This window comes from Anomalospiza imberbis, chromosome 1 (assembly GCF_031753505.1).
Source record: "Anomalospiza imberbis isolate Cuckoo-Finch-1a 21T00152 chromosome 1, ASM3175350v1, whole genome shotgun sequence".
NCBI lineage: Eukaryota > Metazoa > Chordata > Aves > Passeriformes > Viduidae > Anomalospiza > Anomalospiza imberbis.
The window spans coordinates 11,093,256-11,100,945 of NC_089681.1; positions in this window are offsets into that span (position 1 = coordinate 11,093,256).

Below are 7,690 nucleotides of genomic sequence, written 5' to 3' on the forward strand. Positions count from 1 at the left end.
GGAAGTCAGGTGACAGGAGTCACCATCTTGAAAGTGTTAAAAAGATGTACAGATATGGCACATAGAGACAAGGTTTAGTGGTGAACATGATGTTGATGTTAGATTGACAGTTAGACTTGATGATCCTAGAGATTTTTTCCAACCTTAACGATTCTATGATTCTATGATTTAATGTTATGCCACCAAACATTTAGAACGTCCGTCTCATCTTAAGATTCTGGGCTTTAGTGATATACTGTATCAGCTGAAAAGTCAGAGCAGTAGAATACAAATGAAAACTGGCACTTTAGGAGGTTGGAGTTAGGTCTTATTTCAGGACTAAACACATCTGCTCCTCATGTGAAGAGAGGATAACTTCATCTAATTGCATATGATTCAGGTTGACCTAGAACAGTTGCCAAATTAACAGGAGTTTTGATGAGCAGCCCTTTCAATATTTATTCATATTCAATTGCATCTTACTGTACTCAAAGGTGTTCTGTGCAAACAGAGAATTTAGCAGAGTATTATTAACATATTGCTCTAGATATGCTATTCTATAAACCTCGTAGTTTATTCTGTTAATGAAAAATGACACCTCCATTAGGATACACCCGTAATCTCTGTCTCTGGTGGAATGAAACAGGTTTGTTTAGAGGAGGTCTCGGTTTTGACAAATGTCTCTTCCTTTTCATGCAGGTTGGCAAATTCAAAATTATGTTTCACTATATATCTTACCATAATTTTAATTGAGAACATCAGGTTTAGATGTGTGAATTATCATTAAAAGGCTTATTTTACATGCATGGGCTCCTAGTTTCTTGTGTTTCTCAGTGAAGTTCAGATGTCCTGCAACACTCCAATCTTAATGCAGTTTTTTTCCCAGGGCACTTTGTACTCCTGGCCATCTTCACGGTAGATGTATTTTTCACTGCATGTCTGTGACAAGTTTTTAAATGCTGGTGGAAAAAACCAAAACACTCCAGTCAGAATTTCTTTTTTAAATCTCCTCAAAGTCTGCACTCAGATGTCACAGCCTTAGGGAATCGTGTGTTTAGACAATCACAAAAATATGAACGTCATTGTGCAGCATGGATTCGAAAGCCAGTGGCTTTTACACAGCTACACCACTACATCTGTTCATCAGAACAATAAAGTTCCTTATGAATATTCAACAGCTTGGAAACTTTTCTGAGCCCTAGAGGCTACTTTATCCCACTGTTTAGAAACAATATCCAAACCCTCATCAGTCAATTCCACAGGTAGTGTGATTATTTCTGAAGGATATAAGACATCCCTCTGCCCAAGATTCACATGGCATTATGCAGTTGAGTTTGGAATTATTCCCTCAGACATTTTTATGTTTTCATTTGTATTGAAATTTTAAGTATGAGTAAACTAGCATACTTAAGTTGGAGCCCCATTAGTTAAATAAAAATAATATTAAATGAGGGAGAGAAACTATATATTGTATCTACACTGTATTTGACCTACAGTTGTTGATATATTAACCACTAGATAACTACTAACAGAAGATGAACAGTAATTAACTATATTATGTATTTTTGAGCAAAAATTTGGGCTCTGATTTTGTAACACCAGAGATATCTGCCATAGACGACTGTCCTATTTTGCTATGTTAACCTTTACAGTTATATTTCCAATGTCCAGACTACAAATGAATCCACATAATGCACAGTTCACATTGCTAGCAGTAAGCTAGCAAGCAACCTTTGGCCCAAGACAGAAAGATAGTGTCATTTAGAAAGAAGGAATGTTTTGGAGGAATATAAATTTTGGGAAAGTCTGCAGAGTGCAATGTGTCTAGAAAAGAAATACATTCTGAGAAAGAGGGTAACAGAAGGAAACATTTGGATAAGTATGATGCTAGCTTTGCATGTTGACTTTGTCAGTGTCCATGTGTCTCTCTTGTGTCTCCTGACCAATTTCTGCATTGTATCTCACTTCCACAGCATCACCAGCAGCAGCATCCACACACCTGCAGAAACATACAGCTACAGTCAGGATTTCACACATTGCTTTCATAATTGCTGCTAACTCCCACCATCCCTCACTGCCACAGCAAGGCCACCTTATGAGGAAGTAAAGGCACACCTCTACATATCTTTTAGAGCATTTCTTGAAGAATTAAACACCGACCAACAATTGGTTGAGATTCTGCCAAACTATACCAGCCTTGCTTTGACATTGTTTCTGTGTTTTGTTCTCTATCTCTACCACAGTTTTCTGCAACCTTAGTCTGGAAAGAAGCTCCCTCTGGAAGGCATCCAACCTCATGGCAAGAACAAGCTGGCTCTAAGAGTGTCTTTGGGCTCCATCCACCTTAGGATCTGCTGCTTTGGTAAAAGAGACATGTATCCGTGCCTGGTCCATCTTATTGCCAGTGCCATTTCAGCAAAGGGTCAGCAATCTGCCATCTAACTCACAGACACTGAAATACTGGCATCACAGTACTGGCTGCCAGCCTAACACAACACTGGGCCTAAGCTCCCTTTGATATCCTCCATTGCTCATTTGGAAAAACATCATTCTAGAGAGAACAAACACGAGAGGAATACATATCCCCAGCAATGCCTGGAGTTTTTACACAGGAGTCAGCAAGCATCACAGAAGCTGTCCTGTTCTTGTGATTGCAGCTAAAAGAAACCTGAATCATTTATCTGAATCATGGTAGAAAGTTTGAAAGAATGATAATAGCTGAAAGCTTTAAAAGATCATCTATCCTGTCATTAACCTTTCTGTCATTTACATCTCCTGCTTTTCGCTTGCAAGAAATCAATCTGAACTGCCACTCACTCTTGCCTTAGAGGAAAATGAAAGTTTTATCTCCATAGGACCGATGAAGGAGCAAATCAGTGACATGTCATAATGGTTGGATTTGATGGCCTCAACCCAGAGGCCAGTGGAAGTAATCTCCTATCTGCAAATATTTATCATTGCATCTGTCATATATAACAAGCAGTAGCAGAGTAAAAATCAGTAGAATGAGCATCCTAGCACTTCTTACAATCTCACCACAGACTGGTTTACATATACTAAGATATTAAGTGTCCTATTCAGGGTTAACCAGGGACAGTCATAAAGCTTGGACTGCTGCTCCCTGGACTGCTGCAGTACTCAGTGGTGGAGAGGCCTTCAGTCTCCTACAAAGTTCAACCTGTCCTTCCAAAAGCAGCCTGCCTCCAGCACAATGAAATCCAGTGCAGAAACAAAAACAAAGTAATAAAAAACCCCAAAATCCTATTTTTACTGTTAGGAAATAATTTCAAATTTTTGCAAATTTCAACAGCTATATCCATGAGCAATGATCAGCTGCTTCTTCCAACAAACCATTTATACAGATGTATGACTGATGTTTAAATATCTAGTACCATTTTTCCTCTCTCTTCTTTCTTTCTTGTGTTTACTTTTTGTTGTCGATTTTGCTACATCTTGTAATGATTTGTGAACATGCCTAGTGTTAGTAAGTGGGTGAGCAGTCTCAGTGAACTCAGGCAGTCTCATTGAGTTCCGTTTGCCAGTGTTAGTTAGGGTCACATAGTCAAATCCACAGTCAGGAGCTTACAATTCAATGTAATAAAATAACATAATTCATAACAAAATTCACAATTCAGCCATGTATCCTTGCCTTTGTACACATACAGAGGTGCAAATCAATGCCACAGTTCAGAAGGAGAGAGAAAAAGTAGCTATGTAGCTTTCAGTTAATTATATAAAAATGAATGTTAAAAATAAACAAATTAATAATGTAAATCTTAGAATGTTACATTATTCTAGAGATCTGGCTCAAAGAAGTTGGGTAATTTTATTATCAGCCCCACTCATTAGGTTATTGTTGCAGAATGCAGAAAGATTCCTTTCAATTAAAGGCAATTATTTGTTCTGCAGTTGATAAATTATTTGCCAGCTTTGTGTAACACTGCAATTTTGGCTTTATGCATTCAAAATTATTTAAATTATTAACACACACATAAAGGAAGCAAAAACTTGAATGCAGAATGTGTTTCACCTCACATGGTTCTGCTTTTCCCATGGGCCTAGAGTAGGGAAAGTGATTCTCAGTGCTTTTCTATTTCCCCCCCCACTGCTTTTATTTGATTTAATGAGGTAGCCCCCTGCAAGTTTATATTTATGAATTCATAATGTGAGCCAGCAATTTCTGATGCAAAATCGAGTAATTTTGTTGCAGACTTTTTCTCTCACCCCACCGAAGATATTGTTAACTGTCACATTTTATAATAGCACCATCTTTCTTCCATTAAAGAAATTACTTCAATAAGATTCCAGCTCTTTCAAGTCATTTCGCAGGTAAAAACCTGAGTCATCACTCAATAAATAGTTTTAATTTTGGCTACCAGACAAGTAATACACAAGTATAACTTGTGAAGCACTATTCTTTTCCTTCTGGAACTGCCTTCATTCTAATTTCTGCCAGGATATGATTTATAATTGAGAGAAACTCTCTTCAGATAAGAGACATGTATTCCAAAGCACATTTGTTTGGTGTTCTCTTGCTGCATAATGCCATGTGCTGCCCAAAAGCTTCCTAAAGTCAGCTAAAGCTGTAACAAAACTTTGCTTCAAGAGGCTCTTTTTTCTGCCTCACCTCTTTTCCTGAAAGGTTAAAGGGCTGAGCTAGCTATTCACTAGGAAAATTAGTTGCTTGCAAATCTTTATTCAAATTCAGCCAGCTAATAAATGCATCCCTTAGTGCCTACAACCCTCGAATATTCACAGATATTTGCACTAGTTAAGATTTTTCATGTTTATATTTTCCACATTTATTCATTTTTTCCCCACCTTTTATTTGTGTTAATCCCTTGGTGGCTGTTGAATGAAAGGTTCTATAAAAGGTACTGTGATTCAGGCAGCATTTGCAGATGGCAAAATGAGGAGCTTGTGAAACATTTTTGAAGACACTACCTACTATCAACCTGCATGACTCTCTGGTATGTTCCATATATCTTTATAGGAGCTAAAATAAAAAGTGGTCCATTAAGAGGAGAAAGGGAGGGTCAACTAATTTGTATGTACTCATTTGTCCAACTGTAGCTAGAATTATATCCCTGAAGCCTACAGGAATAGTCAATGAATCATGTAAGTCTGAAAACTCTATAGGAACACAGAAGTTGTCATATTGGATCATACCTGAGGTACTCAGCATCTCCTGGTGGTCAGCAGCAGGTGTTTCAGAGGAATGTTGCAGTGTCTGCCTGTTTACAGTCCTCCTAGGCAAACTGTGTTCAGAACTGTTCTTTCTACCTTGGCAAAAGGTGCAAGAAAAAAAATCTTTTAGAAATAAATATAGACAAACATTTTCAAGACCTAAGGGAAAGGTTAGGACTTCTTGGTTTAGAAAAAAACAAATATTATGCATGCCAAAAGAGAAAAATATCAATTTCAGTATGAAAACAAACAAAAAACCCACCCCACACCACCAAAACAAACTAAAATAAAAGAGGAGATGTGCAGCCAAGCAGAAAGGCAACAAAATTAAAGTGGATCAAAGACTTCGATTTTTTTGCAAATGTTGAAATTTACCCCATGCAGAAAGTCAGCAGAAGGCCTAGGCTCTGCTTTAGCTGTCTCTCCCTACACTGAGAGCTTTTCTGAGTCTTCCAACAGTTCACAGGCTCTATGCCTGCCCTTAGGACAGAGAAATATTTCACCCACAATACACAATCTCCTTATATGGATACCAGCCCATTATATCACGAAATCTAAGAGCTTAGTAGGATTTGCTTTTTCTTCACACACAGATGTATGTGTTAAGAAGATAGTTATCCAGAGTTCCACCTTCACTTAAAATAAACACAAACAGACTGAAGCACACCTGTAATCTACAAAATTTCTACAGTGACGCCACTGAAGCATTCCCAAGCTTCCTTAAACTGCCCCTAAACAATGAGTCCCAAATCCCACACCCTACACCCTCAATCAATTCCCATTTCTTCTCTAACTCTAGTAAGGAATATTTCCAGATGACAAGAGATGGGCAGATACAGACCTGTGAGCTAGTCCCCATGCTATTCACTGTTATTTCAACTCCATTCCCTAGTCCCAACCATTAATCACTGCCAGTCTCAGTCCTGGCATTAACTCAGGTTGTCCATTCCATAGGGCAGGGATTGGTGTCTTCTTATCTTAATCAGTGAACAATTTTCTTCCAGGTAGGCACTCACAGGAAGATAGGAACTCCCTTCCTACTGGAAAGGAGAAACTGCTGTTACAAGCTGTCTCTGTATGAACAAAGATGAGAAAATTCTTCTCAGACCCAGGAAAGATGACCAAGAGTTGGACTGAAATGAGGAACATGACGACAAACTCATCACCAGGTTGATGGCTTATGTACAGGTTTACAGTGAAAGGGAGGTATATTTACTGAGATTAAAAGCGGTGAAAAAATCATAAGGCAAGGAAAATATAGGCCAATACTTGCTGCTTACCACCTGCCCACAGGAACAGCTTTGTGGAGCAAATGAAGATGCAATGACAGAGAGAGTCAGAAGCACAGAGGTGAACAAAGAAGTTGATGTGGCTCTGGAAAGACTTAGAAGCCTGGGGAGTAGTCCAGATATTACCCATAAAACTAATTCTCAGAAGTAGATTTTACATCACTGTATCATTTTTGTTGCCTTCTGAAAAGACACCAAAGCCTCCCATGTACAAGATTTCTATGTAATGACATGAAAACTCATCTTTTGGAAGCAGAACCTTTAATGTAGCGAGTTGTAAAAGTGCTGTAGGATGCTCTAGAATTTTCTGTCTACTTCATTTACTAGCATGAAGGAGTTCCTGACAACTCCAAAGACAGATAATTAGTCACTACAATAAAGCAGGAATCCTTCCTTTACTGTGAAGAAGCCTGTTTTATCAGCTCAAGGAGACTGATAAACGAAAATACCATATCAAAATGCTCAATCAATGTAAGAACTAATGGATTGGTTAAGTAACTAGTTGTTCTACACAAAACAAGTGAAAAACAAACCCATTGATATGCTATTCTAGTACAGTACATTTAAGTCATCAGTTACCAATATCTCAGTGCTAGTACAAGGCTTTTACATCTGCCAAGTAGGATATAACTTCAACTGTATCACCTGTATTTTAATTATTTTCATTAAAAGCAGCTAAGCTGGAGGGAACAGCCCATATATTATCATTGCATACCATAGCATACCATAAAGCTCACACTACCCCACTGCAGTTCAGACCCCTAGCAACACTCTGTTACCATCACCCATTTAAATGGTTCAGCAAAAGTAATTCTGATTCACACATTCCCAAAGTAAAATGACTCGGCAGCAGTGATATGAAAGTGCTTTACTTTCATAAGTAAACTCCAACACTTTACTGCATAAAAATATCAGCAATAAACACACAGAAAGAATTGGCTACACAGATTTCTGTTTGCCAAAATAATTCCTTTCCTCTGTTGACACACTCAAATTCTTCAGTCTTTCTTGATTTCCAGTTTTGCCTGTACAGAAATTCAAAGTTTCACTCTCATAATTTTTTATAAGCTTCTCTTCTAGTCTTAGTTATCCAAGCCAGATTTTTATTATGCTAACAAATCAAGCTAATAAAGAGAAAAAGGAGAGCATCACTTTTTCTAAGTGAAAAGATGTTATCACCTCATTTTAACTCTCAAACCTAGTACTCTCTGAGGCCTCTTGATCACTTTGTGAGG